At 39.2% G+C, this 25,324-nt stretch overlaps 1 protein-coding gene across 1 annotated transcript in view; it reads right to left on the reverse strand.

Annotated features, from left to right (window-relative positions):
- The window catches only part of slit3 (slit homolog 3 (Drosophila)), a 246,885-nt gene that overhangs the window by 154,391 nt on the left and 67,170 nt on the right, over positions 1 to 25,324 (reverse strand). The gene's annotated exons all lie outside the window — the stretch shown is intronic.

Here is a 25,324-nt window from a genome sequence, read left to right on the forward strand (position 1 = left end):
AGTGGTCATTTCTGTTTCACACACAGATACACACACAAAAAGACACACTCTAATTTACTACTGTCATATCCACGCATGGCCATCCTACATACAGCACTTCTGCAGCAGTCCCCCGAGTAATCCATCACTGTGTGTGCCTCTGCGTGTGTGTGCATACGTGTGACAGTGTTAAATTACTGCTATGGCACATTGAGCCCCAGCCATTAGTCTAGCAGGTGACACCCATTAAAAAAGGTGGCGACACTGACACAGGAGAGAGAAACAGAGAGAGAGGGAGAGAGAAGAGGTTTGGGAAAAAGGAGGAAGACAGAAACAGTTGGGAAGACATAAGAAATGCATGTGAATTTAGAGAAAAATAAGAGAAAAACATGTTGAAAAAGAGGAATTCATTTTGAAATTATAAAAAAGAAAGCATAAAGAATGTATATAGCATTAAACAGAGGGATGAAAACATGTAGAGACTTAAAAACATCCACAGGCACAAGGTAGAGTAAGTAAATAAAGTGGAAGATGAGAAAAGGATTGAAAAGGTGCTGGCAGAGAGTAGAAACACAGAAAACCACCCACTGCTCGCAAGTCTGAGCCAAGAAGGGTAAAACACATTCACGCACTCGCACACACACTCTCTGAGCCAAGAAAGGTAAAATAGTTAGAGAGGACTCGAGCCTGGCTGACCTCCAGAAGTTGTTATCAGCCTCTCCATCTGAAACTAAAATACTAGGCTAACAGCACAGACACACATGTTTACATACAGTCCCTTACTTACAAAGAAGCAAACTTTTAAAGGTAAAACTTACATATAGAAATCACATGAAAAACATATGTACACATTAATACATGAAGGTTCATTTTGATGTATGTGGAGACAATTGTTCCATAGCCAAATGTGATAACTTATCTTGTAATACCAGCATGAGTGAGTCATTTCCACTGATACGTATGTGTCCATGAGGCCCATTATTATGCAAACGGATTCATTTTCCAGCAGCACCTCCTCCAACTTAACCACAGATACTGTTACTGTTGGTGGGTGGTAGACCAAGGTCATGTAATAATAGGGAATCATAACTTAAATGAGTTCATAACAGAGTCAGCACGCACACTTACGAAGTCAGGGTACTTCAAACCAAAGACTGATTAAGCAGGGGAGGATATCTGGCATCTGCACTGGCATATGTATGTCTGTCTCTCTGTGTGTGAAAGACAAAAGGAGGAAACACTTGAGAAGTGTTTGCATCCAAGGTGGTGTACTACCTTTATTCACACACAAACCAATGAACAACAAAAAGGAGGAGAAGTGCACAGGAGATGCAGAAGCAGAGATATGGACACACACCTACATTGGCATGTACTAAACAGAACAACTTTTAACTCTATTTCATGTGTTAGCGTAACATCCTGCCTTTAGGAAGTGAGGATATGGCTGGCTGGACACACCTACTTCCTAAAAGGAGAGGAACCATGAAGGCACACTTCCATTCCCCACACAGACACTTGCTGGGGTGGAAGTTACCTGAGGAGCATCGAGTGGTGTGATAATAAAAAAAATGTATATGTGAATGATAATTTCTGAACACTTCTACACTTACCAAGAGAGAAGTGAAAGAAAGCGACAGATAGAGAGAGGAAGATAAAGAAAGACAGAAAGAAAGAGAAAGAAAGACAGGGAGACTTGGAACAAAAGACTAATTAAATCCAATCATCATTCAACTTAATCCTCAGAACTAATTAGTTGGCTGCATACCTGTCTTCACCCAGTATGACCACACTCTCCCACACACACACACACACACACACACACACACACACACACACACACACACACACACACACACACACACACACGCACACACACAATTGTTTCTTCTGACTGCAGCTATTCAGTGCCCCACTTCTATGTCATTGCAAAGGCTAGATAAGCTCAAAAAGTAGAAATAGATCAAAGGACATAAAGAAACTGATGTAACAAAGCAGCAGCTTTTGTGGGAAGCAATGAAACTTGAATCTACACACTGAAAAACTTCAGTGAAACACAGTTGATTTTATTTTTGCAGAATTTTCAGATTAGTTACAACAAGGGTAGGATGGTTCTTTTATCCAGGAATCTGCAGTGTTTACTCATGTGTCTGTCTATCCCTCTGCCCACATGTCAGCCTTTTTTTGCTTCGCCTCTGTCTGAAGTTGTGCTAATGTGGTGTTATTTGTGGGGCAAAAAGAACTTTGATCTGGGCTGGCATGACGTTCACTCACAACAACTTTATGATGTGTGAGGTCCAAAACTCAGTCAGATGTGTATTTGAGGGACCTCAGCTGAGGGCATTGTGACAGAGGGAGACAAATGCAGGAAAGAAAGCGAGAGAAAGAGAGAAAAAGGCACTGAGAACGAAACATTAAATAAATATTGAGAAAGAATCTAGTGGCTTTAATGGAAAAACCCTTTAATCATCGTCAGACTATTAAGTTCAAATCAAAATCGTTGGTACTGTTGAGTTTTAATTAGATTAACTACTTCTAATCAAACTTTTAGACCGAATAGCATTAAGTGCTATTCCTGTCATTATCTTGGTTCATTCCTTTATTACAATTCATTTCATTTGCTTTTCTCTCCAAGTGGTCCTATCTGTCAATCAATCTATCTACCTACCTATCATGTGCTCACTCTTGATATATATATATATAGAGAGAGAGAGATTTATATATATTGAGAGAGGGGCAGGCAGGCTTACGGCAGGTTTTGTCATAGTATGTGGAAAATGTCATTCCAAGCCTTAACATGAAAGGAATATCTTGAAGCAATAATGGTGAAGTGTTTTGATGATCAAAACAAAGTGCAGTGATTGAAAGTAAATGAGATGAATGAAGGAGAAGGGGAAACATATGGTGATCCAGCAGAAACGCTGCGATGATTATTGACATGGGCAAAATACGCTTTTATGCTTCTAACATTTCAATACATTAAAGAGAATTTATAGCATTGTCAGGTTGGCAGTACACATTCTTCTTTAACTGCATTTCTTCCCACAGTTACATAAATGCTTGGCTTTAGGTTGATCACCTAGATGCTGTTAAAGGAACAGTTTACACCGAAATCAATCTGTCAGTCTGGGAATGTAATTCTATTTATTCATCTAAATACTACACCAAATTGTTTCACATACGCTGGCTTTTCTTAAACACCAACACTAAAGCCAACTTCCTTGTGGTCCTGAAAATGCCACAAATAAATAAATAAGTATGTCTCTTTCTGGAAGTAATGACCCTGTTTCTCAAAACAACCTTGCAAAACAAACGAAAGGTTCAGCTACTTAACATTACAGCTGAGAGGGGACACCATTAATTAACTATTGCATCCTGTCATCCTGTCCATAGCAGTTCAGTAAACTAGAACTAACAGAACTAGAAGCCTGGGTGGAAATATAAATATATATAACATCGGATTCTGGGGTAAACTGTCCCACGGCATCTTTAGTGGCACTTCATTTATAGTCATTACAGTCTTGGCAAAGAAGCATTGACATTCAGTCAGTTTTCCTTAATATTCATTATTCAATCTTTTTCTGAGGCCTTTTTTGACCACTTCTTCTGATTTTCTTCCCAGTAGCAACTGTGAAACAATAACGTTGAATAGCTCAACAGCAGCAGTAAATAAACGGTAAAACTGTGCAGCCGGGATTAGTTTTATTTTAAATCGTGCATCACAACATGTACTTCTTTTCCAATCCTAGAAACAAGGGGGTGGTCTCACTGAAACTGGAAATCTGTGCACTGTAGTGCTTCGAAGGTTTGGGTACTCTCTTTTTGGGGTTTCTCGTGTAGAGCACAGCGTACATAATTGTGCACTGAATAAAATGTGTAGGTGTCATGAGAGAAAGATGAAAGGGGAAGAAGAGAGCAAAATAATGGAAGAAAGTCTGATTCAGATTCAACTGAATAAAAAAAAATAAGCCACCATCAAAATTGAAAGAAATGGGTGATATTTTTCCTTCTGCCAACAGTTGAGCACAGTCACCTTGAATCAATCAATTTTATTTAACTTCAAATTCCTTGTAGACTATGGGAATCCATACTGAGTTTCCTGGAAATCCCCAGCTCTTCTCCTCTCCCCTTTGTCTTTTTATGTCTCCTTTTTATCTGTTACGTCATTTCTCTCTTTTTGTGTCTCATTTCCTTTCACTATAATTTAGAACTGCTGTGTGGAAGCTATCACTCTCTGTCACCCTGTCTGCCTGCCTACCAATTTGTCCATCTGTTCATCTTCTCCTTCCCCAGTCTCAGTTGCAGTGTGCCTTTCAGGAAATGTCTGATAGCGAGTTTTGTTATTCCCATAAAAATATCACCTAATGCTCGTGGTGAAAGCGTGTCACAAGCACTCACGAGGCAACAGAAATCCCTGTTTCTACAAAGATGTTCTTGAATGCTGCACCATTAAAAGCACACATCTTTTCATGGGTTGAAAAATATAGATCTGGACTCTGCCCAGTACACAAAATATGCGCAATATATATGATTTAAAGTGTGCTGTCAATATGTTGTATGACGAAACCAAACAAAGTAGAGGAATCATGGATAGGGTAGGGGTGTGAAATAAGGCCAAAAGAACAAAGCAGGAAGAGAAAAAAGTGTAAGAGACACAGATGGATTTTGGGGAAGAGTAAGGCCATTTTAAGTTCAGAGCTCATAATGTGCTTCAAAGATGTGCTCAGCAGAGAAATGGACTTTATACAAGCATATAATGTCCTGTTTAAAGACGCATTTTGCCTGAGCTAACTCAATTGATTGCTTGCACAGAGAAACATTGAGTTTTAGGCCTCGGTCTGTAAGATATTAGACAACTGAGCTTGACAAATATTTCCATGAGTTCATGCACACCCGTTCATATTAAAATACCTACACATGTTCAATGAGAAACGAAGGTATGACGAGAAGGATAAATCCCAGAAATCCACATATCCAAACATAGAAAAACAGACGTGAAGCACCAAAGGAAAATGCCTTGTTTCGATTAATGCTGGCTTCTTTAAGGCTCACTGGAATTAGGTATTAGTATAATTGTGTTTCATATTTACATACGGATTACATGACGTGGCATTAACCAGGCTTAAGGTCCTGCAGTTTGCCAGAAGAAGAAAAAGAGCAAGAGGCAAAACAACAGAGAGTAGAGAAACAATAAAAAACAACTCGGTAACAGCAAGAGCGAGAGGGTCATGTGGTTTTCCATGCAGGCTTAGGGAGCAGACCAGCACTAGAGCTTCTGCATCTGTTTGCTGTTTAGTTCTCTTCAGTGTTTCAGCCACAATCAACAACCTGGAGATCTTTTAAAGTGAATATGATTGACTGCAGTGAGGTTTGCAGTAGGAACACCTCTATATTCACTGACAGCTGTTTAACTCCAGGGATGTGAGATAAAGCACATCTCACACTGTCTCATTGCTGCATAATCTCTGCCCTACCTGTACCCCCCACATCAGAGAGGCTGGAAACACTACAGCAGTGTGCCACCTGGTGGGAAAATAAGTGTAGCACAATGACAATTGTTGGCTTCTGCTCTCATAAGCACTCACGGGAGATCTGTTTTTATATTTATGTGATTTTACACTGTCAACATGGCTTGGCTGGACAAACAACCACCAATATACTTTCCGAGCTATGAAGCTGCCTGGTCTAATACCATAAAAGGTGGCTTTTAATCATGTAACTGGCTGTCAAAGTTCAGCACTTTGCACTGACTTGGATAAGGCGAGAACTTGGTTAAGCTATTAGGTTACTGTGCTAACCTTGTGGTTTCTTAATGGAACAGTTAGACCATCTAGAAAAGGTGTGGGTTTAAAAGACTTTTGCCAAATGTTTTCAAACAGCCAGTCATGTAAAGCAATTCTTTTGCTTTCAGCATATGGGTTTTATATAAATGACTGACAGTACATATGATAAAAAGTATAACAGAGGAGAGAGAGAAGTCTAAACCAAGATGAGAGGAGGCATTACATTTTCATTTGTTTGTTGACACCTCAATTACAATCACAGTATGTTTGGACAAACTTGATGGTGTTTGCATTAATGATTGCTGATGGCCAATGTTTACTCCTGCTAAGAGGATGGAAAGACGGGGCAATGGCATTTGTAAACAAAACAAATTGCTGCTATGAGGGGCGGAAGCGAAAGGGTTGGAGAGTTATACAGCTTTAAAGTCATGACACTTCTCCAGATGTGCCTTCAATGACTCTTCCACATTTCAACACACACATACACACACGCACACAGCAACTATACAACCACGCATACACAGGTATACACATACACAGAGTTGTGTACCTGCACTGACCTTGAGAACTACAATAACTGTGTTTATCTGAAGCAGAGTCTGTTTTCTATCTCGCTTTGCTGTCCCCGTGGGCGCTTTCTCTCGTCATGACCCAAACTGACACAAACGCTCCCAAAAGACACCCTCAGAGAGAGGTTGTGCGTAGAACATGTCATCACCACGCAAACTTGTGAGCTCACCTCTGGCTTTGAATTCAAGGTGACTCGCCTCATGAATATGGTGCATAAATCGAGTTCTAAATCTGTGGTTTACATATATATGAGGAATAAATCTCTTGTTTTAGTTTCGGTATCTACTGCTGCCTGCTAAAGTCGAAACTGAAATAAGGTAGACATATATGTCTTAAAAAGAAATTAAAAGACTTTGTAAGAAGCCAATCTAAGCCTTTTCATTACATAACGAAAACTTTGAGCAGAGCTCCATGTATAATAAATCAGTTTTGATCATTCCAAACAACACTAGCTAGTCAAAACCAAGTTCTTACGCATGATGTGTGATAAACCGGTGACCATTTAAAGACTGAAGAGGGAAAAACAATTTTTGCAATCGCTCATTAAAGTAATAGTTCTCTGACTTAAAACTAAGTGTGTTTTGGATAATGAAACAATGAGCCTAATGTAGTCTGGAAAAAACACAACTAATGTGTGTAGCAGCTACTACCCTAGCAACCTGCCGTAATTAAGGAAAACTGATAGTGCTTATGTGTGTGTCCTGCTTTTTGTCAGGGTGCAGCTAATTGATTGGACCGCCAAGGTGGAGGTGAAGGAAGGGAGGCAATGGAACTATTAACTATTCCAACAGCCATCAAACTGTCCCTATACAGACTTATCACACACACACACATCCTTGCACACACAAAAAGAAACACATGGGGGATCGAACAGGCTTCTGCTTTTCATCAAGATAACCCTCCTTTTCTCCAGGTCTATCCTGTCTATCTGCACCACATTGGTTCTCTTTCTCAATCTCTGCGATTTCTGCTTTTCTCTCCGTCTCTCAGTCCTTTTAAATTATGTTATTCAATCCTTCCCATCATAAACTATTAAAACAGCCCCTTCATAACTCTGACAGGGCCTTCTGTTGATCAGATCAGACACTGCAATGCCAGTAAAAAATGTATCCTGATTGGCCCAAAACACCAGGAAGTAATCAAATAAAAGCTCCCATCATGCTCCACTGATTACACAGCCTGACAATTTGGTCTAGATTCATTTACTTTCTATTGTTCCCACTGGAAGCCTTTATGCAGCTTGTCAGTGAGATAACAGCACAGAGAACAGAGGGGAAGCTGTGGTAGTGACACTGTAAATCCTCACACAATTAATACTGGCTTCCATATGGTGACTTTTCATGGCAGCCGCTCTGTGGATTTCCAGTCCGCCTTATTCCCATTGAGGGCACGCTACGCTTTAATCACACTCACGATGGAAACTGAACCTGAAGTAGTCGTACTAGATTTCTTAAAAGTACAACCTGTGAAAGCTGACAAGAAAAAGAAGGTGTTGTGTAAGAACTGTGTGTAGGGTTCATTGTGTCCACAACAAAGTGCAAGGACAAAAAGAACCTGTATGAGAACCTGCCCATGTGCACATGTGCATGTGGAGGAGGTAGTGCATCTTAATGTCCTTGTGTCAGGGTTGGCAGCAGCGGTGCCATCTGTTTGTCATTATAATGTTGACAGAACTGTTGCCCAGGTTAATTACCATGATAACAGGTTAATTATACCAATTAAACAATACTGGGCATACTGGTGACACTGGCTTCTCTCAGCAAGCACACATGAATGCATCCACAGACTGTGTGTAGTAGCAGATGATGAAAGACACCAAAAAAGGACATTATATCAGGAAGCTCCTATTGGAATGAATGGTAATGGTGACGAATGAATAGTACGTCTATGTGCAAAAGAAGGCCTCTGTGGTGCATCTGACAGAAACAGGAAGTGGACAGGAAGCTTCTGACAGGTGGAGGTGGGATTTAGGACTGACAGGCAGTTTAGTAAATGACCCACAGTGGACTGGAAGGGTTAGTGACTGTTTGTGTGTATCCGCGCAAGACTCGTGGGGATAATCCCAAGTAGGACCTCTTGCTGCGTGGCTCGTGGAAGGATAGGCAAAGTGCCAAATAATACACACACCAAGACACACATGACCCAGAAGTCCAACTGGTATTCCAGATTTTTCCTCCCTATTGGACCGTCATGCAGATGATTAACTATCTGGAGGAATACGTGTGTGTGCATGTCCCAGTACGGGACTATTAATCTGCTTCAGCTGAATATGGAAAGGTTAAACCTGATGGATGCATCTTTGCTTTCTGAGTGTAGTGGGCAGATAGGGCGTCAAGTTCTACTGATGGTATTCAGTGAGAATTTATAGTGAATATAGAATATGCTTCACTGCAAAAACAACACATTCACTAAGGGAAATAAATACTTCCTGGAATATGTTCTTAAATCCTTCCAGTGCTCTGAACCTCTGGTCCAGCAGATGGATCCAGCATTGAGTTGATGCTGAAAGTCATCCACCCATTTTCTTTCAATTACCAGGGTTGTGGTGGCAGCTGCCCGGACCTCCGTTTCTCCGACCACCTCCTCCAGCTCATCCTGGGGGATACTCAAAGACTTCCAAGCCAGTTTAAAGATTTAATCTCTCCAATGTGTCCTGAATCTGCCCCAGAGCTACCTCCAAGTAGAATATGCAAAGAACATCTTACCCAGGAGGCATACTAGTCAGAAATACCTGAGCTTGTTCCTTTTGATGTGAGGGGGGTAGTGATTCTACTCTGTGTCGAAACTGAGAACAGACTCCTCATCCTGTCACTAAGGGAAAGCCTAGCCACACTTCGGAGGAAGCTCATTTTCACCCCTTGTAACCTTGATCTTCTTGCTTCGGTCACAACTCACAGCTTGTAGCCAGGATAGTTATGCAGATCAACCATATCGACCAGCTTTCTCTTCACCACAACAGACCAGTACAGCATCCTCACCACTGCTGACACCGCACCGATCCCGCTGTCTATATTCTGCTGCACTCTCATTTGTGTGAGATATTTAAACTCCTCCACATAGGGCAACAACTCATCCATGACCCAGAGTGGACACTCCACCCTTTTCCAGCCGAGAACCACGACCTCAGACTTAAAGGCGCTAATTCCCGTTCCCACGGGAATTAGTCACCACCTGATGAAGCCATCAAATTAATCCTGTATTTTTCACGCCCGGCTTAGAAAATATGACTATAAATACAAACTTGCTCCTTTTAATTTACCATCTAAAAAATTCCTATCGATATGACCGTGGCTTAGCATTTAATAGGCAACAGACTTCAAATATAGCAGCCACTAATATATACTTTTCTGAAATGATTTATGAGGTCAGATGATTTAATTTTCATACAAATTGGCTAGACATGACTTCGTTTTTGCAAGTGGTGGAAATCTCATTTAAAGGCTTCACTGTACATTTACTCTACAAAACTGATGCTGCTGGTATCCAAATTGGCAAACACACACACACCCTTTAAAATGTTATTAGGCTAATTTTGACGCTTTCGTCAAATTGTGTAAATTGGGGTTATGTGTTACCTTGGAAAACTTGTTAAACAGAAAATGTGATATCTCTAATGTGGTATTAAACTAGTCGCCATTCCTTTCTTTTTCTTTTTACTTGCACAGACTTTTGCTTTTTTCTTCCTTTTTCATTCCCTCTTATACAGTAAATAGTACTTGTCAAGAAAAGACACAGTCATATGGCCAGGGATAGAACATATAATTTGATAGGGATTAAAATATTAGAAAAGGTACAACTCTCTGTTTTTACCCATTCCTTGACACACTAAATGGAACTAAATGGGTGCATTCAGTTTCATAGGAAACATGCTGAAGATGTGGCGTCTTGCCCGAAAAAACGAAATAAAAACAAAAAAACCAAATAATTCTTGCCTGATGATGTCATTTACACGGTGGATACTGTTCCCATTTATCAGTGTTGAAAAAACAGAGGTGGGTGGCAGAGAAAAAAATAAATACATTTGTAATATCACAATGAACTTGAGAAACGGAACACTTTTCAAAATAACCTTGTTTACAGTTTCAAATTCAGGAACTGATCAAGATATTAAAGGCAATTTCCATGTTTCCTCTTTCTTCATCTCTTCTACTTATCTTACGATACTAAATGGCACAGTGTTTATCACTTCCTCTACTTTCTTTACTTTGCTTTCTTCCTCAGACTTCAAAGCTTTCTTCTTCTCCACCACCTTGCCAATCCCACATAGCTGAATACCAACCATCCATAAAGCCCTGCTCACTTTAGCACCAAACAACCCGCCTGCCTCATTACACACACTAATTGTTAAGTTTCCACTCTTTTCCACTTTCTTCCCCCTTTACTGTTTTCTTTGTTTCTCTCTCCCTTTCTTTTTCCAAAATCACAGCACACCTACACAATTTGGCACACAGCATTTAATTTATGAGAACTGAAGGCTATTAATCTTATTGACGCAATGATTTTATAGTTGGTTTCTTTTAAGCCTTTTAATATGCATTAATGACATTTTATACTGATTTGTACACAGAAAACATCAAAAAGGTTTGATTGCAACAATATTCCTTGCACTGACTCTACCAGAGGCCACCTGTTTATGCTAACCATGAGAACCCAAATTATTCTAGCCTTTCAATATGTAGACATACAAAATAATTAGCTTAGACATCACTGCATTTATATTTAAGCATCAAGCAAAAGTTTATAAGTACAGCCTACACGCAGTCCTGCGAAAAACTAAGGACACATCACGATTTAGTAGCCATCTTTAGAAGCAATAATTGAAAATAGTTTTCCCTATAACTTCTCTCACATAGTTGTGGAAGATTTTGGCCCTCTTGTCTTTAAACGTTGCTTCAGTTATTTGAGGTTTGTGGGCATGCATTTATGCAGAGCTGTTAAGTTACTTATCATTTCTTGTCATTTCATCTAAATTTGATTTTTCACAGCCAAAATGTCAGTGTTGCAAAACTGTACTTCATACCCATATCATTTGTCAGTTTTTTTAAAGACTATGACTACCTCCTTTTTAACCCTCCTTTCTAGTTTAACTCTACTCTAGTCATTCTTCATTTTAATGATTGATTTAGCAATATGTGCTAAATGTGACAATCCATTAAAGATATACTGCTCTTTAGCAATGATGGATAGATATCATTACTTTGAAGTATTTGTTTAAAATGTAAATAATTTGTGATACGCCATGGCTCATTAAAAATAGACAATGACATTTAATCAAGTCGAAGCATAAATATTGTTTTTACCTCATTTACATATACACAGCTGACCTTTTAGAAAGCAGTTTTTGTTATTATGTGTGTGGTAAGTGAACACACACATAACCTAAGCTTAGCTTCTTCTTGGGTCATTTCACATAAAATCATTAAAATTTGCAGACGGTCCCACCCGACCACCTCAGAATGAGCTGAAAACTAATTTGAGGCTGTTTAATGAAGCCTCGCAAAGTTCTACTTTCAAACCATGTAAAATGCAAGAGTAGAAATTTTTGATCCCTCGATGCTTCTTAAGTACAGAAGCTAACAATGCAAAACTTCCAGGGCTGAAAACACATTTAAGCTGTAAAAAAAAATGTACACCCACTCTATCTGAAACAGTTTAAAGACAAAATTGTGTTTGCTGCTCAGGGTTTTTCTTTACTGTGGACAACTTTTAGCATCATTATTATGGGATATAGCATAGCTCTATGGCAAAAAGTCATCATATCTACAGTATAATGCAAAGTAACAGCACTGGACAAGCACTGGTGCCCTGGATGGTTTACATGTATAAATCATGTAAACCATAATTTCTAAAGCATCCTATCATAGGTGGCTGCTCAGAGCAAGTTAAATTGTATGTCAGGTCTCCCTTTTAAACCACATTTTCATTCAAGACTTGTGTTCTGTGATTCCTTCTGGTTTTTGTTTTGTTTCTAACATTACACTAAATTGTGGCTCGGTCTTGAGCTTAATCTATAAATTGTAACCAATGCCATGGTAACTCATATCTTGTACCTTCATATCAAGGTAATTTATGCTAAAATTGTTCAACAGAAACAAAACATAATCATAAAGTGGAGTTGTTCTACTGCACTGACTGAATACTAAAGCATGTGTGTGGTACATTGCATGAATAATTTTTTTTCCATGCAGTGTGACTGTTTTTGTTGTGCATTGTCTTTCAAAATTCATAGTAAGGGAATTAATAAACATATTTTACTGATGAACGAAACAGATACAGAACATTGGAATAGAAATATAGAAAACAAAACGGGGGGGGGGGGAATGAAACGCAAATTAGCAGGAAGGAAAAAATTCAAACTCCAGCCTCAAACTGTGCTGTTCTGAATCCTGCGGAGAGCCACGGATAAACAGAGGCAGCAGGTAACAAGAAGACAGAAGCAGGAAAACAGACAAACTGAGCAGAGTTTGCATGTGTAGAAAGTCGGGACAAAGAGAATTGGAGAGTAGTTTGATGTCTATGGGGAGTAATTAGTACTGACAGTAGTACTAATGGTCTGTCTGTAGCTCGGCAGACTGGAACTCACTGAAAGGACTCCAGGGTTTAACTCTTTCTTTTTATGTTTTCTTTCTCTCCCTATAAGTATGCTTGCATTCAAGTGTTAAGAAATCCTCTGAAGTGCTGCTCAACATCAAATGCAAATTAGTTAGATGAAAATTAATTCGTTTTGCTAATCTCAGAAAACACCAACACATTGAGGTATTATCTTAATTAATATTGAACAAAGTGTTTTAGTTCACACTGCAGTCTGATTCATTGATGCCTTGTGTTAGTCTGAGTTACTTTGGCCAGAGTAAAAGATTTACTATTAGCATGATGTTGCTATTGCAAAAGTGGACCAGCGGAAGTGGAAAAATTGGCTGGTGATCCACTAACAAGCCATGAATTTATATACAAAGATACAAACAGTTTGTTTGAATATGGACCCGCTTTCTACTAAGAGTAATACAAATTAGCGGGCAAAAACAAAGAAGCCTGTAATCTGCTAACTGAAACAAAACTGTTGAGTCTATGCAGACTTCACAAATGTGTTTCTTGCTGGAAACAGCATTGTACTTCCGATCACCGAGATGGAGCTAAAGCAGAATCGATATGTTTTTGAAGTGAGTTCTCAGTTATGAGTTGATCTGTTTGGGATGGTTGGGGCCTGTGTGTGATCAGTAGATAAATATGACAAACTATTGCTGAAATATGTTGATCTGCAGGATGTGCAGAAGAACAGAAAATATATTTACCGTCACACCCTAACCTGTGTGCATATTAATGAAGTAATTATTACTGTGCTCTCTACAAACCGATTACTCACTGTAAAAAAACCTAATTTGCTGTCTGTATTAACCAATCCCCACCTTCCTACCACCGATAACTCTCATTGAGTTTGGTTAAGTTTAGTGCAGCTGTCTCAAAAATACCAGAACAACTTGGAAGCAGTGCTTAGACTTCTGAGCACACTTGTTCTGATAAACTCTCCACCTCTCATTACAAATAAATCAACAGTCACACTGACAAAAAGACCAGCTCCAAAAATACTACGCCTTTCAGTGTTATACCAACAACACATTTTCAAGATCCAGATTTAGTAACAATCTGCACAATCTGCAGATTGTTACTAAATCTGGCTCTTGATATGTTTACTTACTGACCCTGTCTAGCTGAAAAGCAGTTTTGTTTTTACTAAGGTCTTTGTTGGGCACAACAGAAACTAAGCATGTTTATGCTCGCAGTCAGGCAGGGAAAAAAAGCTACAGAGAGTCAAATATTATTCAGGAAACTTTCCAAAGATGCTACTAAATTTTTGTCATTCTCATTCAATGTTGTTACAAGCTGTTACAGACATACATTAGCCTTACGTCAACAGACAGAGGTGTCTGAGTGTTTATTTAAATATTCAAAAATAGAAAGAAGAATTTCTAAAAGAACATGTATTCATTTCTACCTCCTTCCCTGATAGACAAGTCACTTGTACTCTTGCACAACAAGGCGCAACAAGCCTACATCCGTATTCATTCATACAGTGACAGACAATGTGTTAAAGCACGGGTGAATAAAGCACCCACGTAAAATACTTCACCACGATCATTGATACTATTCAGGGAATTCTCCTCACTAGACTTCTTTGTATTAAATCATGCCATACATGAGCACGTTATGGGCAATTATGGTCTCTTTTCCAACTGTCTGAAGATTAAAGGATTAATGATCCTGCCACAAGCCATTTTCTAAAAGTGAGTTTGGCTCTAAAATATGTCTGCTCAGTCCAGGAATGCTATTTCAGGTGCCTTAACGGGCCAGAAAAGTTGCAGTGAAGGGCCAGTATCTCCTGAAGATGAATAAGCGCAGTTTCCATGAGGACTGTTTTCATCACAAGACCTTTAATGTCTGATCTCACCTCTGGACTGAAAGGAGCCAGCTATGTCAGACAAAAATGCACCATGTATGTATGTATCCATCTGTGTTTATGCCATATGTGTGCATTACATGCATGTGCATGTTCTGTATGTTATCTTCGAGGGCGACACCATGTTGTTCCAGCAACCCAGGGGTCTCAGTCCCATAAATCACACCTATCATGTACAAGTATAAGTGTGTGTGGTGTGTGTGTGACTCTGTAAGTGTTTTTGAATTGAGAGCCAACACCTGCTACTAATCACCATCAATGTACAGGAGTGAGGGGAGTGTGGTGACGTGTTAATATTTTTACACATCCATATACCTGAACATGCACATGCACACACAAAAGAGGTCAGGTTAAAAGGACGAGAACAAAGCCAGGATGATTGATGTGTCAATGGTCATTAGGCTGACACTCCAAAGGAAAAGGCCAAAAACGGGAGAACTAAGATCAAGAAGGCAAGAATAGTTCTAGAAAGTAAAAATAAAGAAAACAGTACAGATAGGCAGACAAAATGAACAGAAATAGGGTGTTCTTTCATGTCAGTATAACATTATTAAATTGAATTCACAACTGAAACAAAGCAGAGGCTGATACATAAAGCAAGACAGATATGTGGCAAGTAAAGAATGCAGAAATGAATGAAGACCTGCCCTTCTGGTATGCATAACTGACTTTTTACAACAGTGAAGCCATTTCTACAGCAAGGCAATATGAACGAGTGATATCATCTTTCAACATCTCGCCATCTCTTTGAATCTGATCATTGTCTCAGCCTCCCTTTCTGACTCTTCTTCTTTACTGCCTGATAAGAATCTTGACTTTACTCTTCCTTCACTTTCCACCTCTTTCCCTTTTTCTTTCTGACTCTCCCCAGTCTTTGTCAACATGTGCTAGTCATTGTCCTATTGTATTACCTTTGCTAAAAGCCAAGAGAGTCAGGCCTCACCACTTTATCACAGCAGCTCTAATGGAAAACAGCTAGATATTAATACATGAAGAAGAAAAGGGAGGATGCCTGGAAATAGGTCGGGGGGGGGGAAAGGACACGGCTGATTTTAGATGATTATTGTCAAACGGATTATCTAACAGTAGATAGAAGTGGTAGTACAGAGAGAGGCATAGAAATATATCAGCAGAATTGTTACTACATGTCATTTTGTTCACACTCCAACATTAAAACTGCCGATTCTAAAATGGCATTAAAATTTACAGTCATTTATGTAACATTTCCTCAATAGAATTTTGAGTTTATTTTCATAATAATATAACCTTAACATTTTATTTAAAACTGCTAAAACTGCACCTGGGAGTAGGACCTTTAAATGCTCTCACTCAAACAGAAGTCAAAACACATTATCTGGACAGAGCTTTTTGTAGAAGTTAAATCAAAATGAAAATGTTTTTTCAAGATCAAAATTCAACAAAATTCAAAAAAAAATGCTAGCTAACAGTAGTAGTACTGTTCCTCTGCACTCATCTTCTTCATGGACTTCAAATGCCGCCAACTGAACTGTGCAAATTGTGTCAGAGTTAGAGGAGACATCTGGTGGGCAACAGCTACTATTTTTGAACTTAGTTTAGAACTGTTTGCGGTTATACACATACTTGGCAAAGCTATTAAAATGAGGAAACTGCAACTCAGATATTATGCTATTGTGTTAGCATTAAGAAAATGCTAACACATTTCTTTATACGGATTTCTTATTTTACATTTTGTTATCAAGTATCACCGTTTTTTGTGGTCTGCATATCCAGATTTCAGGACAGGTGAAACCTGCAGTGAATATGGTATACCTGGTATACTTCCCTGATTAATAGTATTCCAACACTAAATCTTGGTTTTAAAAGGTTTTGAGGTGCTTTGACACAAACACAACTGGAAGACATCAGAGAGAACAGAGAGAAAAATGTAGGAAGATAAAAAGACTTTTGAATGGGCAGATAAATGAGTATCAGGAGGAAAACAAGAAGCGTATGTGGAGGATATGATAAATGAAGACTGGTTTAGCTGTGTGGTGTGTTTTGCGGATGGGATGATGATAGAGGAGTGAATGATTGAGAGATAATGCATATCAACTCCCCTGCAGAATACAAATGGCTGAAAAAGATGACTAACAGCTGGAAGAGTGAGTGAATGGATGGAGTGAGATGTCGAATTTAACAGACAAGCAATTCACAGCAACGGTACATTAGAGCATCTTTTATCATAATGTTGATAAATGGACAAAGAAAAGGCTCTGTAGTTGTTTTGCGGGTAGACATTAGCGTACAGCACAGTTCCATCTGTTGTCTGGCACATGAAATAAAAACCCAACGGCCCACTTATAGTGCAACAATCACACTTGCTCAACCTTTACCTCCAAGCGGACAAATATTTGGATTATTACAGTCATTGTTTTATTATTTCCTTTGTAACACCCGCCTGTTTTCTCTAGGCAATGAATTACCTCAACACACAATCTCTCTCAAATCTTCCTGTACCCTGCTTTCTCTGTTATTAACTCCCTGTCTTTGACTCTTTCGGTCTCTGTGTTTTTTTTCCTCTATCGACATCACAGCTCTAGTTCTGCTATGCATTAGTTCTGCTGGTTTTGAAACGATCAGCATGTATGATCACTACCAGACGAGAAAGTTGCCTTAGAGAGAAAGACAGATGAAGACAAAGTGACTCAGAAGAAACAGAGGGAAAGAGATGAAGTTGGGGGATTGTGAAAACAAAAACATATATGTTGCAAATATTAATCTACTGGATAAGGCATGAAACCAGAACGAGACCTTTACTATCTTGATAAATAACCCAATTGACAATTAAAAACAATACAAACACACTTGTCAAGAAAAGAAAGGGCTTGGCATGAAAACTCAATGAATGGTACACAAATAACGCATGATCAACAGATAGCGCTCAACACATTTCTGACCACTGTGGATACTACAGAAGCTGTTGAATTACAAAATGCCAACAGCATTTCTGTTTCTTTTCTTCTTATCCAAATGAAATAGTAACAGTTGCCATTAAAATACAGATTCTTTCACTTAGATATCCTTACTGACAACACCTTCCTAGCGATATCTATCTGCTTCAAGTCTTGGACCAGGGATCCTTTGCACTGCTACACTATGGAGCAACTATCAAAAGCATTAACAACTTGCCACATGCTTAAAAAATGGTTTATGACAAATGGGAACCTTATTTGCCTTATATATACACATACATACACCACTGAAAGACAGTGCTTTAGTATGGGTATTAAAGTGAATTGTGTGTGTGTGTCATTTCTGTGCAATCACACGCTAATGGTATCTTGTGGAGTCTTTTTCTAACTGTGACACAGCATGAAGGAAAGTCGGTATTTAACATCCTACGCAAGACATTGATTCTGGGCCATTTCACACTGGTCCGTGTGCTCAGTATACCAGTCAGACATAGCGTGAAGCAGCTTAATTTGGGCCGTATTGGTTTTTAACTGCCTACACAAAACAGATGGGTGTTAGGTTACATACAGCTCAATCAGTCAGATAAAGAGAGAAAATTGGGAGGAAAGGCAGATGGATAGGTGGCGAGACAGACGGGTTCAACGGGTGGGCCAGTGCTCTAGTAGAGCAGAAGACTGACCTCTAAAAGAACCGTGTGACCCATCATATCCTCCTAAATTCACTCTCAGAAGGCTGGAATTTTTTTTAAAGACATTTATTCTGTGCTGTAATAATACACGCATACATAAAGCAATTTATTTATGCGCGTTTTAGATGCACTATGATTTCTGCAGATGTGGATTTCCCCTAATCAGCAGATGGTGACCCTACAGCACTGTGAAATGTAATGGCTCAGTCATAATAGAGGAAACACAGCAGCTAGAAATACTGGTGGTTGCCTGTGCCTTTTAGCTGTGAGTGACCAATCAAGTTGTTTCAGCCTACTGGTCGCCCAGAAGCATGTGACACCATCAGTCTGTAGGTGGCCATTTGCACAATTGCACAGGTGGGAGGTGGCCTGTCTCTGAACTATCACCGTCTGGTGACCGCAACCAATCGCTGACAGATTGGAGAAGGTTTGCAAATAATTTCCATCTAATTTATAAACACAGACAGATTACCAACATATTATAATCAATCTGCCATCAGTTAGTCTGTGTACATGAGAGCAATTTGTCTGTGGCATGTACTGATTGAATAGAGGACTCAACTCAGGTAGATGCCAACTAGTTGGATTCTTGTCAGATCACAGTTAATCATCGCATATTCACAAATAGAATGCATTGCCACTTGACCCCATTCAGTCCAAATACATCACTGGCAGAGTTGTCATAAACCCGGTCCTTGAATTCAAAGCAACCATTTGAAAGGTTACTACAATACAAGTTTACTGCACACAGTTGCAGTAAACTTGGTTGTTCCACATTCTGACTGTGACTGTAGCACAGACAGACTGTGTAAGACATTCAGGGACAAAGAAAACTACTGCAGCAGATGTAAATATGGTCGTAATTTATGTAGGTGGATGTGTGACAAAAGATGTCTGAGTATTTTCTTGAGGAATAAAATGCACTTGGTATGTACACTGCACACCTACTATAAACAGAAACATGGTTGTTTTGTAAAATACTGCACTTTATTGCACTTATAGGCAACAGGTGTCATTTGAAAACATCTTTATGACTTATAGATTTTGACAAATCAGTTTTTAAAGGTGAAAGGTATTCCTTCTGAGCTTTTACAACCCCTTTGTTGTGTATTAATCAGCTATAGATGGCATGGTCTTCACTTTGATTGATCAGAAGACAAACTGAGGGGTCGGGGAGTCCACTGGTCAGCAGTGTTGGATGAGACGGGTGCTGATGTTCACCATCCGTAAAGACAACAAATGGGAGTCAGACGTAACTCTGCAGAGTACATCTGGAGCACAGCTGTGTACACTGTGTGTGTCATCAAAAGTTCTCCACCCTCTACCCCATACACCTCCACGGACAGAACACACACACACACGAAAAAAACATGTACCAAATATGGAAGAACATATCCACAGACACATATGAGCATGCTGTCCTCACATGTATCTTGATTTTAGGGACACATTAGCAGCATAAAAAAGGACTGTCAATGTTATTTTTACGGGTATTTATATTCATCCCTCAACATAAAATAAAATGACATCAGCCCATGGCAACATAAACTTTGGTAAAGTTGTGCTCTCATAGTAAATTAATAGATTCCACCAACTACTGACCAAAGCTTCCTAGCTAAAAACGCACCCAAGCCACACACAGCCACAGTTAGCACAGACTGGGGCAGCATGTTGTCATGGAAATTTTATTTTGCTTGGCATCCAGCCCAAACACATGTTTCTGATGGTCTAACATAGAGCTAATAATAATAATGATGATGATGGCCAGCTTGCTTTAAGTCAGTGGTATGATTCATACAGAAATCCCTCCCAAAATATATTGTAATTAACTCGGTGTAGATACACACTCACACCCATTCAAACTCATGTTTCTGTGTGTGTGCATCTGTGTGTGTGTCTCAACCATTAGGCAGCAGAGGGACACGTTCAGCTAGAGCTTGATAGCATCTTGTAATAGGACTCACGAGAGGCAGACAAGGAGAGATTTCAGAAAAAGTCTGTGTGACATGGCAGAGAACAAGTCCGAAGTATTAGAGAGTGAGTGAAAGGGCACGAGTGACTGACAGCGAAGACCGAGTGAGGGAGAATAGGGTTTAGTGTTTCAAGACAATTAACACTGCCCTGCTGTGTTTTAATAGTACACTCCTATGGGTATTTTTAGTCAAACATTAGCAAAATGACACTAATAACAGAGTATGGAGAGAGTTTGACTGTAAAAACCTAATCAGACTCGCCTTGCTGCAGGGCAGGGCTGCTGAAGGACGTCCACACGTACTGACACACGTCCTGTGCTAAGATTACACCAACATGTAGTCTGAGTTTCTGAGTCCACATGGGACTTAAGTAGAGAGTTTAACCACTTTGCAGATAAAGGACTGTAAACTCACTGATGGAGAAAACAGTAAAAGACCTTTTCTTTTTGTAGCGAGTGTAATTTTGAAAGTTTGAACATCCAGAGGTAGAGCAGCAGGAGAAACCTGAATTCATTGTCAAAGCAAAGTTTGTAGGAGCATCTGTATTGTTTAGTCACGGTAAATGCCAAAGGAACAGGCATGAAAGGGTAAACCACAATATTTTTTTTTTTAACTTTAGGAAATTTCAGCTTCATTTAGCATGAAAAGTAAATCTGTGTTCTTTTGGATTTCTACATAAATCAAACTCTTAATGAAGAGCTTAGGGGTGGCTGATGCTGCTCTGGTCACAGCTGCAGTAAGTTAGAGGATCCCTCCATCAATTACACATAGTCAAACTACCACTACACACAGACAGCAACTCATCTTAGTCCAGGCAGCTTCGTCTGTCTGTCGGGTCAGGCCGTGGGTCGTAAAGTCACCTCCGTTTCCGTTTGATGTTGGCTACTTATCGAAATGGAGAGGGATGAAAAGAGGCGCTCAACTTTTATAAGAAGAGTTTAATGGGCCTCTGCTGGTAAACAACAGCCATGTGCAGCTCGTAGAGGAGTTGGTCCATGGACATGACACACCTTCTGAATCAGATCCGGGTGAAGGTATAAAAACAGCTTTTATAAGGGCAGGCAGTAAACTGTGGCGTGTGTTTGTGTATACGTGTCAAGGAAAGGGTGAATACTTTGCATATTTAACAAGAACGAGCATATTTTTTCAATCACTTCACACGATGAGAGTGTTCTTGTCAGCAAGGGAGAAAACTTCCAATCATTTCCTTGCCTGATGCCTGTTTTCAGTATTTTCTGAAACACACAGTTTGTATTAATTTCAGAAACATATGTGTAAGAATATGCAACATCATTTTCACCCATTGTTTTTGAATACTTTGGACTCATTTAAATTTAAAACCAGTTCTGTGCCTTGATCCAATCAAATCAATGGCTTATGAATCTTTTCCTGAGAAGAAAATCTCTCTCATGGAAACAATTAATTTATAGGTTTAACCCTTTAAGACCTACCATAGAACCAAGGCCACCAGAGCTTACTTTATATTTTTACATGTTGTAGTGCCATTTTAGGGAGCATTTCAAGTTGCTATACATCAATACAACTGTTATAGCCCACATTTTAATAATATGCATGCATTAAGTCCATAGTAATGACATAAATTGCAAAAAAGTGCGATAAACTACAAAAAAAAAGAAAATTGTTTTTGTTTTTTTACATATATTTCTACTTGGAGAAATTTAAGAGGTTTATCCCTCAAAACTTTAAATACAAAAAAGTTGCAAAAAATAGTTTACAACAACAGGAAATTTATTTTGAGTGTCTTCATAGTTTTATTTTTGAGATACACCAATTTTTATATACTGCAGGAAAAATGAAAAACAATCTTATGATGCAAATTTGCAAAGAAAACAGCATGTGCATCAAAATAAACTATTTTAAGCAGTGCAATTTGAGTTCTAAGCATCACAGAAACTATTCAGAAAAGCATAAAGTCAAACATGACTTATAAAAACACCAGTATAGGCTTCTAAGGCCTACAAGTAAAAAACTACATTTTCCGTGAAAATGACGTCACTTCCGGTTTCGGGCAGGTAATGGCGGACATGCAAAAAAAAATATTGCGCTAGCTTACGCGGTTCCGGTTCTACAGGGATTTAAAAATAGTTACACAAAACGGAGCGTGCTGCTCTGATCGGCTTTAAAGGGTTAAGCAAGACTGTCGAGATGGTGTTCAACCAGTCTCTTTTCTTGTGTGTTTCTGATTTTAAACCATAACAATTACTGGTTTAAAAAAAGTTTCCTCCTTTTCATACTTAAAGCCAGAAAATTTCTGGTTCAGCTGCTTCTATTCTGACTGATTTTTTTGTCGTCAATCAAACTTCATGGAATTGCAATATTAGTATCAATACCGGTTTCTACTAGACTGATAAAAATCAGCTTACTCTTTATGAGGACCACTCGGTAACAGTCATTCTCTGTATTGTTCCCTATGGTGTTGAATAAGCTATGTTAAATGTAAGAAAATACCTCAATCTATTCAGATTTCTAACAGAAATCCTGTTACAAACTGGAGGACATGGACTGTGAAAAAGTAGCTAATGAGGTTTTAATGAAGAGATATATAGCAATCATTAGAAGGCAGGAAATGGATGATCTAGAGCAGGGGTGCTCAATACGTCGATCGCGATCGACCAGTCGATCGCAAAGGTAGTATTGGTAGATCGCATGGCATTAAAAAAATAGATGCCAGCCTATCATCCATCCCGTCCCTTGATTGATACAGGGAAGCCAGTCAGATGACAGCAGATTTTTTCTGACGCTTAGGTCGCTGCGCATGCGCAAACAGCGGCGCGAAGTGTAGTAAAACTGACAAGCTAGTCAGCGAGTTAACTCCAATTTTTAGCTCTCGGTTTTTTCTCTTAAACCTGGCCGTCAGCAGCTACTGTCCGGACTATGCATCCCTGGCTGATTCAATTCAGTGCAAGTCATCAGAGTAAACTCAGGTAATGACAAAAAATTTACATAGTTAATTGTGTTGTGAAATATTGGATATTGCGGTTATGCATGTATATACATTGTAGATATAAAGAATCCTCAATATATTTATAAATAAGTATATGTTTTGGATTTTTGTAGTGGGTAGATCATTTTGACTTGGTCATTTTATAAGTAGCTCACATGCGGAAAAAGTGTGAGCACCCCTGATCTAGAGTCATGGGAGCTTGGTACGTATTCAAGACTAAAAGTTTAATTTCTCCCACTACTGCTCCTTTAATTTTGCAAATTTGTCAACTAGTAGGAAAATCCCAGTGGTACCTATTAAACCTTTTAATGAGAATACGACGCTACTAATAAATCTGTTTTTCCTGTTACAAGTTTGACCAGTCTTCAACGCCAGACAACTTGGTCCATGATTCAGATTATTACATTTAACTGTTGTAATCAGCCAATGATAGATTGTGACAGTTGCATTCTCCCTTTCTCTACATCAAAGTGAAGCCAGCTGGTAGTGACCCTCACCTCCACACAGTAGGCAGCTAAACTTTCCTGCAAAATACTGAAGGGTGTGTGTGTGTAAAAAAAGAGAGTTTGTATATATGTGTATCTGCACAAAAGTGTGTTTTCCTTTCTCAGCCCTTTTGGTACCTTTTCACCTTGAGGTCAAAGGTCAACAGAGCAATCAAAGCCGGCTTCCATCTGCTCTGCTCCTCGCCTAGACATGTCCCGTGTGTGTCTCGGTGTTTCCCTGTATGCGTCGTGCCCCTAGAGCTATCCATTTCTAAGTGCGTCCATGACTGTGGTGCAAAGGCATGTATGTGTTTAAATTTGTCTTCCTGCATGTGTGTTCTCCCCTTGAGCAATAGTTGCCCTGATGTCCACAGGAATCCCTCATCAAAGAGGACGAATGCTCAAGGTGTCAGGATCGTCAGAACCTGCCGGAAACCACTAAAGCAACCAATGCTGGGTGTAAAGTAACACTAATGCTTTTTCCTCCTCAAGTTCTGAAACTAAAACACACAGAGAGCACAGGCAATGAACTGTCTCCCTTTTCACATTGTTTTATACATTTAAACTGTATGTATTAAATGTAGATTTGCAGGAAGTTTAGGTGTTAATGTGGATGTGAATTTTTTCCAATCACTTTTAAAAACATGACACAGAGCTGGTGTTTGTTTGCGAGTATAAAGCCCATCTATAGCAAGCACATCTGTAGCTGATGATAAATAGACCTGAAAAGTTAAATAGATGTTAATGTTCTTATTCTATGTGTGTATGTGTAGAAGAGACTCAGCACTGACACACCCACTGGACTACAGCCCACAGTTCATAATCACATGGATCCAAGGCGACCTGGATGAGAGACAAAATAATGTTTTAAAGGATGTGAGCCTAAGTGCAAAGGATTAAAGGATCCCCTCCACAATCCAGGTTCATCTTCCTTTTGTTTATTTCCTTATCTCCTTGGATTAAGGTTTGACTTGATATGGCAAAGCGTTGTCTCCTTTCATTTGTTGCCGGTGGGCTAAGACGGATTAAATCCCTCATTAGGAATGACATGGAGCAGAGCGAGTATAGCGGTATTATTGTCAAATCCATGGATTTCGCTATGCTGTATGAGGAACAAGTTTAAATGTGAGCTCTGAACTGAGGTCACTGTAGCGCTCAAGAGAAGAGTGAAGCCAAAGGAGTTGCAAAGATCTCTGATCCTGTACAAGGTCAGAGGTCAATAATGGCTGCTGACTCCTGCAAGAAGGAGTGTTAATATCCACTCATAAAAAAGGCTACATGCAGATTGATTTTATGGTTTTTCTGATGCATTTTGTAATGCATTTGTGCATACTTTGAATCCCCGGACCCTTATCGCCAGACAAGTGTTTTTAAAAAGCTAATAATAAGGTCCTCACTTGTGCAATAAAACCGGATACGTACATCCATACGCACACTCACATGTTTCATGATACTCTCTGTAGGTGCTAAGGTGATATTTATGTTAAAACACAGC

The sequence above is a fragment of the Rhamphochromis longiceps genome, linkage group LG2 (genome assembly GCF_057381845.1).
Source record: "Rhamphochromis longiceps isolate RC_006_pf linkage group LG2, R_longiceps_female_GT1.1, whole genome shotgun sequence".
Classification (NCBI taxonomy): Eukaryota; Metazoa; Chordata; class Actinopteri; order Cichliformes; family Cichlidae; genus Rhamphochromis; species Rhamphochromis longiceps.